Raw genomic sequence first — 15,824 nt, forward strand, 5'->3', positions numbered from 1 at the left:
ATAATTTTTAAAAATATTCTTAAACACTCCAAATTGCAATATCATTTTATGTATAAAATCCATAGTAAATAACATTTTATAATTTTGGGGGTATATATTCATTTCTGATCACTAATAAATTATACAAAAAATGATATCAAATATGTAAATGATATATGGTGCAAAAAATAAGAATTTTTGTTTGTATTGAATATATGTATAATATTACAAATTATCTATGTTGAATATACATAAGTTTAAAATAATAATATGTTAATCATTATGTTTGTTAATTATATCAAGGGTTAATAAGACAATGTCCAATATTTAAACATATAATACTTATATTAGATTTAAAGTTAACATATGTAGGTTCAAAATTAAATACTAAATGCCATTAATAAATTTCATTATCATTTGTAAAACAAAGTGTTTTTGGCAAAAGTACAATTTTTATTAAGGATATAAATCATGAATGAAATCAGTTTATATAGATTGATTAGGTGACAAAAAGTCCTAATGAAAATGTCGTACATGTGAACCGTCTATACAATTATATCTATTTCAGGGGGAGTTCAACATGGAATCCTTTTCCGTGAAACTGTTCATCAAATTACATATATTGGAGGTAGTTAATTATCATATATAATAGATTTAGAGATTATATGATGATGCAATAGGTTATCCAGCGTTAATGAAAAAAAATAATATTGATTGGTGGCAAAATAGTCCCTCCCTAAGAAGGTGTAGAAACGTGCATTCGAAGTTCAGTTACTTCACCTAATTCAGCGAGTGAGGTTAATTGCCAAAAAGTCATAGTAACAATTATGTAACTAGAAACAAAAACTCACGTTAACGAATGGGTCCCAAACTTGCTTTAGTTTGTGCTTTGTGTACCAAAATTATATATACCCAAATCTGTTATTGGGTTTTGAATTATGGAGAAACATTGTATATGGTTCATAACAAATTTCCGTTAGTAATATTTATGTTTGATTCCAGCTTTTAAATCTAAAACTAGAAACAAAATCCAAATTCTCACTTATAGTTAGCCAATTGTGACTAATTATATTAACAAGAATATTGCAATATCGGAGTAGTGGAATAACCCAATAACCAAATAAATATTTCCAACAACGTTATTTTTGAAAACTACAAACGATAAAAATAAATATAAAATAGTAAAAGAAAAACTTTTTAATAATTTTTAACGTCAAATGGCCATTTTATTAACTCAAACTTGAGGTGGTCCTGGATAACCAGGCCAAAATAGAAACAACCAACAAAAAATAAATCCCTATGAAAAGATCTAACTGTTTAGCTAAGAAACAGAAAAGCTGATTGCGAGCTCAAAGAACATGGATGATCTCAAAGTCCAGGAAACATATTAGCAGCGTCTCTATCTTCACCAATTCTGTTACAAACCTCGGCCACGCAGAAGGTTCCTTAACATTGCCATCAACTCCTTGCAGTCCGTTCCAAAATCTGACATGTAGAGTGTTGAAGCATATTTTCCATTGCCCATGTTCTTGGTCCAACTCGTCATTTGGCGAATTGGCCATGCTTCTTCGTCTAACTCGCCAAACTTGTTGGTTATCTTGTTGGGTCCGAACTCGTCATTTTGGCGAGTTGGGGCTTGTCCTACTCGCCAAAGTGGCGAGTTGGCTGGCTTACTTGGCTGATCATTTGTCCAGTGAGATTGTCGGTGTGTTCGAACAATTGAACCTCTGTACTTGTTGTTGTTGTCTGAGGCTTAGGGTTTAGGGTTAATCCAAAATTTAGGACTTAGTTTTTAGGTTTAGGGTTTACAATTTAGGATGTAGGACTTTAGGTGTTTCCTAATATGTAGGATTTATTTCAAGAGTTATGGTATACGTGTTTTTGATTTAGAATTTAGGATTTAGAGTTTAACTGTTGGTGTAACAATAATAATTTTTTAATTATCATTAATTACTACTATTTATCTTTTTCTATTTCAAAAACATAATGTGACTTGAAAATTTTTCATTGGTTATTGGATTAGTGATGAACCTTGACATTTCACCTTAGGGAGTAAACCAAAAATATACTACGGATAATTAGGGTAGTTAAGTGTGTCATTTTCCTTACCATTTTATTATGACCTGAAGACATATTTCAAGATAGAAAGAATGAGTATTGGCAAGAAGACATAAAGATAAGAGGAGTTGAAGCATTAGGTGGTTCAAGAAGTACTCTTGTAGAAGCAAAGTATCCCAGAAGGCCATACAACACAAGACCGAAGGTCGCTGGAGGTGTGTTGGGTCAAAAAACGGTCACACGAAGTTCAATATCCAAAACGTCTAAAAAAGCACTAGCGTAAAATATTTTATGAAATAATTTTTTTACGAGGAATTTTGCGGAGAAATCTTGTTTAAAATAACTCGAGCAGTATCGAAATTAAAACAAGCGATTTCTTAAAAACACACAAAAAAAAACATTATACCTTGATCCAGACATTCGTAAAAACCGTCGACGATGTCTTTGCGAAAGGTATCCAAAGCATTCAACATATCTACGAAGAACTTTTGCGACAAGATCATATTTTCATCGTAAAACTGAAGCTTGAATACTCGAACAACGGGTTCTCGAAACACAAGACTTCAGTCCCGCGGAACAAGAATCGGTCGCTACAACAGCTTGCTCGCTACAGCTCGCTCGCACAAAGCCGCTCGCTACCAAAGTTCACTCGCTACCAAAAGTTCACATCGATACCAAAAGTTCACTCGCTATAGGGAGTTAACTTCGACCAAAAGTTCATTCGCTACAGGGAGTGAACTTCGACCGAACCTCTAAGACGACCAAGTCGTGTCATTGTTAAAAACGCGATCACTTGAAATAACGAAAAGGTCGACAAACAGCAAAGGTTCAACTCGGTCATCCGCAAAGCAGACCAAAGGCACGTCCGGTTCGGTCGCTATAGCGACCGAGCCACGATACATAGCGACCGAGCATCAGACAAAGCTCGGTCGAAGTCTCCGAAACGACGATACGACATAACACATGCATTCTCGACTATCATTATCGCGATCTTCCGCAAACCACGGCTAAACATTCTTGATTTCTCGACCACATGGGATCATCAAGTTTGGTTTACGATAAAACCGCGGAAATTAACTTTACGGAGAAATCGTAACAAAACGTCTCAAATCAAAAGACGGCCCAAAGAGTCCTAAACTTGATTCGAGGCTCACTCTACAATTCTTAAAAAACCCATAAACCTTACGACAGTTATGCTTGGAGGATAAACATCAAGTTCCCGCGAATAAATGGAAAGTTTCCGCAGATAATCATGAAAGATCGAAAAAATGGAATAACTCCATTTTTGGACTATAACGGCTTAAGGCAAAAGAGGAAGGCTTAAAACCGACCTAGAAGGAAGTAATAAGGAGTTCAAGGCGAGAGGCATAGGAGAGAACTTTTCAACAGGAAACTAGAACTTAGAGCAATTTAGGCATTTTTTTCCGTTTTGTTATTCGAGCTGCGACTCAATTAGGTTTTAGCCACCTTCGGGTATTAGACTAGGAATCTTGCCGACAAGCTCTCGTTGCCGAAGCACGTTACCGTGTTGTAAACACTCAAACGCGAAATCAGAAATTCGATCTTTCTTTGCTCGCCTTTTATTTTACGATTCTTATTTTATCGTTTTAATTCTCGTGTTCTGATTGCTTGGCGTGTGGTTTCTCAGATATCTGGGACCTCTGGGAAATTAGGGTTTTCCTAGTTTCCTAATTTATACGATTTATTGACGGTTGCGAATTTTGGTTCCCACAAGGTGCAAAAAGGCCGCTGGAAGACTATGACCAAGGAAATTCAAATAATATAGCTGTTAAATTCTGCTATAAATCATTCTTGTAATGTCTGATATGAATTAAGGAAAAGGAAACTCTCTCTCTCTCTCTCTCTCTCTCTCTCTCTCTCCTCTCTCTCTCTCCTCTCCTCTCTCTCCTCTCTCTCTCTCTCTCTCTCTCTCTCCTCTCTCTCTCTCTCTCTCTCTCTCTCTCTCTCTCGCTCTCACATTAAACTTACAATTACTTTTCTTAAAAGGTCTTTATTTAGTCGCGAAAGCTCTCACAAATTTGTTACTGAAATTTTTGACAACTTGGGAAACTTATGAAATATATGGTAGTCTTTTATGGTCGCTATTTAGCTACTATTAGCCAAGTAGTCATGGCCCAATGGTCTTTCTGAGTGGCTCGTCCACCTTGGTGTCAGGGGTTAAACCCTCTGTGGCTCCTAAGTGAGGTTTTGTGAAAACACCCAAACCCGGAAATATTAAAATTCTCGAAAACATTTCTAAGTAAATTCATAAAAGTTCACCAAATAAACTTAAGCAAATACTGCAACGTTATTAATAATCCGAGAAAAATAAAATTCTCTCTCTCTCTCCTATCTCTCCTCACTCTCTCTCTCTCTCTCTCTCTCTCCTCTCTCTCTCTCTCTCTCCTCTCCTCTCGTCTCCTCTCTCTCTCTCTCATTAACTTATAATTATTTTTCTTAAAGGTCTTTATTTAGTCGCGAAAGCTCTTCACAAATTGTTACTCGAAATTTTGACAACTTGGGAAACTTATGAAATATATGGTAGTCATTTATGGTCGCTATTTAGCTACTATTAGCCAAGTTAGTCATGGCCCAATGGTCTTTCTGAGTGGCTCGTCCACCTTGGTGTCAGGGGTTAAACCCCTCTGTGGCTCCTAAGTGAGGTTTGTGAAACACCCAAACCCGGAAATATTTAAAATTCTCGAAAAAATTTCTAAGTAAATTCATAAAAGTTTCACCAAATAAACTTAAGCAAATACTGCAACGTTATTAATAAATCCGAGAAAAATAATGTAGAGTAACAGAATAAAATTCATAAAACACTCAAATAAAATCTCAAGTTTATAAAAACACACCACGATAGTCTTCATTGTCCCGATGGACTACTCATCACCTTCATAAAAACGAGGCATGAGCATAAACAAATACTCAGTCAGGAAGCTCAATATTGCTTACTACTCCAATAATCAAATACTCCATCAATACTAACACCCTAGCATCCGGTTTGAACATTCCTTTACCTATCCTATTACAATATTTCTCATTACTTTAGCCTTCCTAACCTTTCAACCTGAGGCCCATAAACATGCGGCCGTAGCTAACCTGTGACCCGTTGGTCCATCACGGCCCGTAGCCAAACTAAGGTCCATAACATTCTTTTAATCAGTTTCCTTAATTAACTCAATTCAGTTATTCCTTCCTTAAATGCATTATAATTTCATGCATTAGGTTCTCAATTATCAATCCATCAAATCTAGCATGCATTTGTAAAAATGGAATAAATGAACTTTCCATAAAAAATTATCAACCTACATCTATTAAGAACAAAAAAATGAATTTTCCATAAATGAATTCCGTCATACATTTTCCTAAGAACACAATGAACAAACTTTCCATAAACGAATTATATTCAACCATAAATTTGATCCTACTGAATCATACCAGACAATCAGTTCTTACTAGACCGCCACGAATCACATCCTCACTGGACTGATCTTAAAAGACAGAAGAATCTGAACTTGACGGTGTTTTCCGGAGAATATCCTTTCGACCCTCCTCGCTCGATCCCACTTCCAAAACTCTCTCTCTAGAACTACGTTCTTGCTCTGAAATATCTCTAACTTTTTTTTACTTGTGTCTAGAATGAGAGATGAATGTTCATTTTTATACTACTCTTGGACTTGCTCACCAAGCCGGAAATTTATTGATGTTTCCTAATTTTGATTGGCCAAACTTTGCCCACAAAGGATTGACCTAATCTCTACAATTATTTCCTTATACGACTCTCGAGGATGACCAATTGAACTTGCCTTACTTGGAACCCACATTCCCGAATGTCCTAACTTTCCTTAGTTGGCTCTGCGATCTGTCGACCACTTTCTTAGACTTTGCTCGCTCTATTGGCAGTTTATCACTGTTTATTCTAGGTTATAGACGCTTTGATAGTACGAATGGCCTTTGATACTTAGAGAAAATCCAGTTCTTGTTCCATTCATAACGAAACAAAAGTTCTTACAAAGAAACCTCTTCCCAGACCTATTGTTCCACTGTCGTTATGCTCGCCAAGTGTGGGTTCAAGTCGATCCACTAATTTTGCAGAATATTATAAGATTTTTTATTCTCTAGACATTATTTGAAAAATGATTTGATATGTCTCGTCTTCATATTGATTTTGAAAGAAAAATGATAACTTGACTTAGTATAAAAGGTGGCATGGCTTTCACTTTATTGTGTCTTGGACAATTTTATTTATGAAATTTACATTTTAGTATTTTTTTTGATGGAGTATCAAATTTATTGATCAAGCTTGAAAGTAACTTTTACAAGAATTTGTTATAAATCTCCTTTTAGAGCACAATTATTGAAAAATGCTGGAAATTGAAAATTAGAAAAGAAAACACACTCAAAGAGTCAAAATCAAAATGAACTTACTGCTACCATCTTTTTAATAGTCCCTCCAGCTTATGATTTCCTTTATACTGCACAGAAGTAAACCGAATTTTGAATAGATCTGTCCAATTTACGAGTTAGTCTTTCCGCTGAAAGACAATCCCCCCCCTCCCCCGTGATGCCTAGAGTTTCTTTCCCTCCACACCATGTGGATTGCTGAATGGAAAACCCTCCCCATTAGAATAATATCCATCTTGCTCGAATTAAGGACTAGCACACTAGAAAATGTATCATCACAATTCGGCATGATGGATGGACCAAGTAACCGTCCTGCTACATTTTTCCATAGAGTAAATGTGTATAGGCATGCAAAATATAAGTGATCTCTACTTTCATTTCTTTCGCCAAAAAAAAAACATCCTCGAGTGATACCCCATTGTATCATTGAGTACCTGTTGATAGCCTGCTCTAAATGCCAACCATACCATGAATGATTGTCTGGGGATAGCCTGCGAAAACCAGACAAGCTTGTGCCATATGACCAACTCCTTGCGGCCAACGCAAGTAGTCCCATGTATTTGTTGTAGAGAATTGATGCTTGAAGTCATTTAAACCTTGTTTCCAAAGAGCATTACCTTGGTAAGTTTTTTTTTTTATAACTAAACGGCTGCTCTATTACTCAAACTTGAGGTGGTCTAGGAAACTAGACCGGAATAAATCAACCAATAAGTTATTTAAAATATAAGAATAACTTATGTGTATTATTTAGTGGATCTTTTTATTTAATAACCTAATTATAAATATAAAAAAGTTTCATATTAACTTTAGAATATAAATATAAAAGATGGGGATAATCATACTTTTATTATAGATATTTAAAATTTGAATTGTACTTTAAATTGATGTAAGAACAACCAATCATAGAGTAATGGCAGCAAGTGATTGAGTTCAAAGTTTCTCATATTTTCGAATTATTAAATTATTCGTGTATAATTGCCATAAAATATATTCGTTCAGTGAGTGTTAATTGACTCATTGAATTAACTAGGTCAATATCCGCGCTACGCTGCGGGGTTTTTCTTTTATGTTAATTTTTATTAAAATGTTTAGTTTGATAATTATCATTTGTTTAAATTCAATGTTTTTAACATTTTTTCTGTGAAAATTGTGATGAGTAGATTTCAATAGAGTTTGTTTTGTATTTCGAACTTTTAGTAATTTTTATTTATTTTATATCTTAAAAATCTTTATATACTTGTAAATTTGTTGTTTTTGTGTAAGGAGTATTTTGTAATATATATATATATATATATATATATATATATAATATATATATATAATATATATGTGTGTGTGTGTGTGTGTGTGTGTGTGTGTGTGTGTGTGTGTGTGTATTTTCTTTAATGCATGATATTAGAGTTTGTTTTAGCAGAGCTTGTTCATAAAAATATACATCTGTGACATGTATGAGCATGAAAATATGTGGGGGAGACCATATAATCTTAACAATGTAAAATGTAATTTTAACAATACATAAACTTATCCATAACGACATATATGTGAGAACAAAATAATACACTCATTCGACATTGGATTGATAAAGGAAAAAGAGTATACATCTCATTTTATCAGATCCTTTAGTTATATGATCTTGACCACATATGCATCACTAACTTTACACACCAGTTCTCTTTCATCACACATGTCACTAACTTTACAAAAACAAATCCTGCTTAGAATTTTGATATAACAAGTCCCTCCAATCAACCTGCAAGGAAATCAATAAACAGAACTAATTAGATAGCTATAAATAGCACAGACATGAAAAACATTTCTAAAGAAAAGAAAGTCATGAACCTTCCTGATCTTCCAGAAGATGTATGATATACTATGGATTTCACCCATTTTCTACCATGGTATACTAGTATTTTATTATATAACTAATGTGTTTTCTAGCATGTTAGGTATGTTTTCAGGTTCAAGAACGTTTCATGATAAAGTGATGTTTTTGGAGCATTTTGGAGTACAAGAGATAATACACCCGAGTTGACCATTCAAAACCAAGTCGGAAGTCAACATTGTGATAAGAATCGATCGATACTCATCCAGAGTTGTCGATCGATGTAGCTGAGAAGATCCGCGTACTAGAAGATTATAATCGATCGATACACATCTAGTGTTGTCGATCGATATCGAGGACGAAATGGTTTAGCCGACTACTTCACCAAGACTTCACCAAATTACGAAATTGCCCCTGACGATTTTTTAACCTAATCAAAATGCTTAAATATTCATGCTAAGTGTTTTTGACGGCAAGCTTTTGAAGAGTCTAAGAAAAGCAGAGAGTGTGAGAGAGAGACTAGAGTTTTATATGTTTCGAGAGATTGGAGAGATTGTGAACTCCATTTGTTTTCTACTCCTTATCTATGCAATTCTTTTATCTATCTATTACTATGAATTGCTTAGCTATGTCTGAGTAGTCTACTTGTTAGATCTAGGGTTTAAATAGGTTTGTGGGATTAGCCCCAAACTATAATTGCTAAGTTGTGATATTCATCAAATAGATTGCACCCTAAGCTTGTTCTAGAGTAGCTAACTAGAACATAGATCACTAGGATCTTTGAGATCTTGAATTATCTGTTTGAACTAGTGTCTCCTTGGAGAAGAGCTAACCGTCCTCCTTGAGATCTAGTGTTTATTATCGGCTCGCGCCTAGGCATATCTAGAAGCTGTCGATCGATATCCCGACAGGTGAATCGATCGCCGAGCGAAAGGTGTATCGCTCGATATCTCTAAAGGATATTGATCGACTATTTTTCTGTGTCAACATACGACAGTTGAGGCCAGAGATCTAGATTATTTAACCAGTGAGACATCACTGAGAGTTAAGCGACTGATTTCTATAGTATCAAGCAAGCAACTTGTTAGGCATTTATAGATATTATAATCTCCATTCCTGAATAAAAGCCCTAAGTCTAGCACTCTTAATATTCATTTAAACACCCATCATATTGTTAATTAGAGCAACTACCTTATTCATTTTAGGAATTGTTATTTACATTTCATCATTAAAACCAACTTCACCTAGGATTGATTAATTGATTAGATTTAATTGGTTCCCTAACTCCTCGTGATTCGATCCCTAAATACCACAGCTGTACCTCTTATTTGAGAGAGTAAGTTCTACAGGGTAATTTGAGCACTATCAATGTAAAGCATATAAAAACAGATGCCTTAATCTTATGTCCCTACAAAAGAAGAAAAGTAAACAACTTCATGATCAGCTTTAATTCCCACATTTTCATAATCAAGAAGAGTTCAAGCAGTAGCTGTTATTAAAAGCAGATGATTATATAAAATTGTAAAGACCTTCCAATTCACTGAGATTAGAACAGTGATTGCCATGTTGCTTGTCCAAGGACGTTCCTCTGTCAAAACTTTCTTTGCATCTTTGCTGTGAAACATTTTTTTGTAACAGTTTAGAAACTTCTATAAACTGAAAGCTTATAATACACATGAGTCACGTTAGCTTGGGTTTGTTAGGGTCAACATTTTCTTTCTTCTTCTTCTTTGTCTCTTTGCCATATGCAAACATTCACAAAAAAAATTGAAAAATTCAAAGCTGTTCTGAGATATCCCAAGAAAAAAGAAGTAGAAGATACCAAAGTTATCTTCAACCTCAGATAGCACTCTCTTGATAACCTTAAAGACATGACACGTTTCTTTGGACACTTGATCATCGTTGCTCCTTTTCCATTTTTACTTCTCTCACCTATCATCTACCAAGATTTTCTGCAGAGAGGCTCAATCACCAAAATAAGCAATGTTTGAAATAAATAGTAACGTGATTATTATTAGGACTCATCTATTTCAGACTCATCTGAGTAGCTATATCTCTTCTTGAAACCATATGAGATTACCGAGCTGTCATCATACCTCCCTCCTTTTTATCCTCTATCTCTGCACAAATTCTTTCAAAATCAACAAATCTTATATCTTGGCGTTTATGCATTTCCAATGCAAAATGGAAGATTCAAAGAGTTTTAATTTCAGTTTTGTTGCATCATCAAGAGTGTGTGAGGAAGAGAGTCAATAAATTACTTGTATCCCTTTCTTCATGCATCAAATCAATGCACCTACGACTACATTTGGTTTTAATAGGAATCTGCGTCGATGACCGGAGCATATCCGCACTCTCTCTTGGATCATGACTTGATACCTCCATCAACTCAACACCATCCACAGCTGCCGCCATATATCACATCCGTCTGCTCAAACATTTCCGGACTCGGCTTTGTCGCAGATTCATTACCAAAACCTCCCGAAAAGATATGAAGAAGAATCTAAGCTAGGGTTGGAGCTTCTAATGGGGATGGGTTGATCTTCGATTCATCGGTCTAGTCGACTAGTCTAACCTGTGATGGTCTTTGAATCCGCCACCAACACCACTACTTGCTCCGATGTCGAGTTCCTTCGTTGATATATCTCTCTCTACTTCGTGATCGTGAAATAAACAAAGGTGAAAATGTAAAGCACAACATAAAACGACGTGGAGAATTAAAATGTTTTGATTGGTTTTTCAATTTTTTTCATTTATTGACATGTCACTCTCATAGACTTCTAAAAATCTGATGTGTCAATCATGTGAGAGAACCATGTGCTTTTACTGTATTGATGTAAATTAGTTTTTTTTTTACTTCTGTGTATTCAACTAAAAATTAATTAATAAAATGATTTTTTTTATAATAAAACTTAAAGAAATCTGAAAATATAAGCTAAAATTTGTTAAATGAAATAAAGCAAATTACATATAATTATTTTAAGTTTTTCATACTGATAAAACCACAATCTAATATTATTAAAATGTAGATTAAATTTTAATTGAATAAATAATTATAACTTTTAAAAATATGCTATCATGCGCATGGTGTAGAAACCCTTTAGTTCACCAGACATGATAATCTGTAGGCTATAAGACAGTGGGCATTATACCATATCAAGTATCACAAACTGAGTTAAAAAAAATGTATTCCTTGTTGAAGAGTAACAAGCTGATCAAGTCATGGCTATGTCTCACTTCCAACCTCTGTTATTTCTCGTCGTCATACTCTTCTTCCCACCTTTTTATGCTCTCAATTTTGAATTCTGCAACCCAAGTAAGATCTATTTGCTAATCCTGATTTTTTTGCTGTTTTTGTAAATCTCTGTGTGTGTTTAGGTGTGATGATAAATTTAATCTTACAGTTTCCCTCAGAAATTAATACATTAGTTTTACCTTCTTTTCTTTTTGCAAATAAAACTGTAAGCATCCAATATTATTGAATTGAGAGCCTGCCTATTTATGCATACTATTATCTTATCTGAAATAAAACTGATCGAACATATATGTTTTGGTTAATTACTTAACTCTATGTGTAAAGTATCTATTTGGCTAAACCTATTTTTTGACAGACCAATTCAATAATTGTTATTGGATTTATCTTCGTTAAGTTGTATAAATCATGTTTTTTTACCTGTAATGTCACGCCATAACTTCCAAGATTTTATCTGTTCAAATGATATAGACCAGAGTTCCAATTACATAGAGGTCACTCATCTGAAGACCCATTCCGACCAACCCCACGCTGTTACCGTATCAGGTTTAGCAAGTACGTAATAATTTCTTATTATATTCCTAGAGTTTCAACTCTCTCGATCGTTTATTTCTCATAGTTTCTAATATTTTTTCTTAATAATAATTTCAAATGTTTTATTTCTGATATCATATTTTGACTAATGCAGAATATACTATGTGGGGATCGATAGAGGTGGGTGTTCAAGTTGGGAAGTGTTGGGATTGTGTGAGCCCATGTCCAACTCTATTTATCATATTAGTACGATATTGTCCACTTTGGGTCTTAATAGGCAAGTCCGCATGGATTTACTTTTTGGTTTCCTTCCCAAAAGGCCTCGTACTAATTAGAGATGGACTTCTCTTTATATATTAGATTTTCCTTTGTCTAATATCTGATGTGGGACTTTGTTTGATATCTCACATTCTCCCCCCTCAAACTAAGAACCACAACTCATCTCTTGTGTGTTTCCTAATCACAGGGCTTTCATTTGAGAATGCTTCTCCCACAACATCACATATCTCCTTTTTCTTTCTTCAAGGATTCCTCATTCTTTCGAGGGGTATTTTAGTCTTTCTTGCAGATCTTCGTCAAACCGCTCTGATACCAATTGTTGGGATTGTTAAATCCCGTGTCCAACTTTATATTATCCGATTAGTACGATATTGTCCACTTTGAGCCTTAATAATAAGCCCGCAAGGATTTACTTTCGGTTTCCTTCCCAAAAGGCCTCGTACTAATTAGAGTTGGACTTCTCTTTATATATTAGATTTTCCTTTGTCTAATATCCGATGTGGGACTTTGTTTGATATCTCACAGGAAGGTAGTGTACTATCATGCAAACCTCTGCTCTTGTTTGCATCTTACTGGTGGCAACCACTTTGTGATACCTGTTACGGGACTTCCTTATGAGTTTACTGAGGTATTTTTTACTTCTGTGTATATACATAAAACCAAAACAGCCTGGTTATTTTTATTGCTCCCAACCCTAACTCGGCAGGTTCTAGTTTTAGGAAATACACACCTTGCCTATTTTATGGGTCAACCCCTCAACTTTGATATACATAAAGTTAGAATCATAATAAGGTATTTTTAAAAGAAAAAATTGCCAAAAGAGAACATAAAAACAACTACATTTGCATGATTTTTAGTTTAGACCAATTATATTCAGTGTTATGTACAGCCAACAATGATTATAATCACGTTTGAACAACTTTCAAACATCTGTTTTCCATCGATGCTTAATTATGCGAAGATCCTAGCATTTTTATACTCTTTGGTTTGTATTTTTAACGGTCAAGGTTTCCAACCAGTGCAGGTTGAGTCCAAGTATGTGTATTTAATTAAGTTTTGGGGAAGCAGCGATGAAATCATGTGTATTAAGTTCAAGATGCCTACTTCGGCTACCACATTGAATGGGACAACAAGTGTTCAAAACCTTGAACTGGCAGAGGAAGCTGAACACAAAGAACCAGCTATCGTTTGAAAAAGTCTCGTTGTTTATTTTGTTTTCATTCAGCAAATAATTGAGTCATACTCCGTTGCCTCTAGTGAAGGAGTAGAGTAACTCACTTTCTTTTTCAACTTTGTTGCTTCCACGTTTCAAGGGGTTCAGGTTCCTACATTTGCTTCTTCTGCTATTCCCTACTGTTAAAATAAATGAAGACAATAAAAGTCGGGGAATTTTCAAAAATACCACTTTCAAGGTACCATTATTCATCTTTACCACCACAAAAGACACATTTTCAAAAATACCTTATTTATTAAAATGGTAAATACTCTTATATCTTTATTTTTATATGTTTTTCAAAATTTTAATCCCAAATTCTAATTCCTAAACCTCTAATTCTAAACCCTAAACCCAAAATCTTCAACTCTAAACCCTAAACCCTAAACTATATACCCTAAATTCAATATCCTAAACCCTAAACCCTAAAGTCTAAACTATAAACCCTAAATCCTTAACTCTAAACCATAAATCCTAAACTCTAAACCCTAAACTATATACCTTAAACCCTAAAATATCAAATCTAAACCCTAAATCCTAAACCTTTAAATCTAGACCCTTTATTAAAAGTAGTGGTAAAAGTGGTTAGTGTAAACATGAAAAGTGGTACTATGAAAATGGTATTTTTGGCAATCTTAACTACCCAAAAACGCTCTTCTTATTCCTTTAGATTGATCTAAGGCTAGGAAGACGATAGGTGTTATCAGAGCGGTTAATCCTTCCTTGCCGGCATTCTTTATGAACCAGCACTCAGCAAGAACTTTTTTTTTCTTTCCGATGAATCCTCCATTGACATCATTCATCTAGAAAATTCATAAATATAAATAAATATATCAGTACAAAAACAACATGTCGTTTGCGAGAAAAAAGTTGTGAAGGATTCCATCTCAATTGTGTATATTCCTGCGTATATGTAAGATATCAAACAAAGTTTCATATTAAAAGATTAGATAAAGAGAGTCTAAAATATAAAGAGAATTACAACTCTAACAGAGATTTTTAGAGAAGGAATCCAAAAACAAATTTATACAGGCCAGCCTCTTAACTCGAAAGTGAACAATATCATATTAATTAGACAATAAAGAGTTGGACATAGGGTATCAGAGTCAGGTATTACGAAGATCTGCAAAAAAAAAATTACTGTTCAATAAAGAATGAGACCCTTAATTAAATATATCAAACCTACTCGCTAAGCCTTGGTAGAAGAAATATCGATCGATGTTCTGAAAGGTGCACAGATCGAACTCAAAAAGTGTGTCGATCGACAATATCTTAGGATTAACAAACGAGAGTTGAAATCCTAGATCTTGACACTAGATAATCTCTACAAATGAAAATTGAAAGATTATAACTTAAGTTTGAGTTTGAGAACAAGTCATTTAATAAATCCCTAATAACTTTACTAGTTTACTTACCTATCACATTTGAGAATTACCTAATTCTAGCTTTTCCCTCATCTTGATAACCAAAAAAACTTCTATTTATTTACATACTTAAAATCATTATTGTCTAGCATTACTTCAAAAACAAATAATCTATTGTGTAATCTTAGAGTCCCTGTGGATTCTATCCCTAAATACTACAACTGAACCTCCTATTTGAGAGAGTAAGTTGCTCTATGGTTAATTTGAGCATATCACAGAGCTTTGAGTTAGATTTCCAATGCCACCGGCTTGAGGTCCATTTGACTGTTAGATCTAAAGTTATGCATGTTTTACTGAAGAACTGTTTGTCTGGCTCGCAAGAGGAAGCTGTACAAGATATGAAGAAGTGATGATTGACACTGCACCATTGGTTTCGATCGACACCGATTCGAGAATACGGGCCGACTTGATACTTATTTTTTAATTTTCTAAACCATTGTTGACGGATACACTTTCTTTATTTTTAATTTTAGGGTTGAAAATAAGAGAGGAAATCCTTTAGAGTTCTCTTGGAACTTCATTGGTTTGTTTTTGTTTATTCTATTATCTAGTCAGACTATGTTTTGTGTTTCATCTACCATGTCTGAGTAATTATATCCGCTAGATTTAGAGATTTTCATGAACTTATAGTCATAACTGACGACCTAATATTGCTAGGGTTGTTTGTAGGTTTCTACACCAGGGTAGCTAGTAATACTAGGATATAGAGTTATCGGAATAACACGAGAGTGTGACTAATTATTTGAACCTAGAATCATAGGACAATTGAGAGACCTAAGAGTGCACTTTCTGAATTAGATACCTAGGCTCGTATGAGAGTTAGTCTGGGCTTTAATTGAATATTATATATCTCAG

General features: G+C 34.4%; 1 long non-coding RNA gene across 3 annotated transcripts; it reads left to right on the plus strand.

Moving 5' to 3' along the window:
- Positions 1-11,379: 11,379 nt before the first annotated feature.
- Positions 11,380-15,542, plus strand: LOC108830327 (uncharacterized). Of its 3 annotated transcripts, XR_008939915.1 has the most exons (5): positions 11,385-11,582; positions 11,991-12,074; positions 12,208-12,960; positions 13,357-13,744; positions 15,269-15,542. It is a non-coding gene; the product is annotated as an uncharacterized LOC108830327 (long non-coding RNA). The 3 variants fall into 3 exon arrangements; XR_008939916.1 differs by lacking the exon at positions 15,269-15,542 and having other exon boundaries at positions 11,380-11,582; positions 13,352-13,662; XR_008939914.1 differs by lacking the exon at positions 15,269-15,542 and having other exon boundaries at positions 11,384-11,582; positions 13,357-13,662.
- The last annotated feature ends 282 nt before the right edge of the window (positions 15,543-15,824 follow it).

This window comes from Raphanus sativus, unplaced genomic scaffold, assembly GCF_000801105.2.
Source record: "Raphanus sativus cultivar WK10039 unplaced genomic scaffold, ASM80110v3 Scaffold0308, whole genome shotgun sequence".
NCBI classification, from domain to species: Eukaryota; Viridiplantae; Streptophyta; class Magnoliopsida; order Brassicales; family Brassicaceae; genus Raphanus; species Raphanus sativus.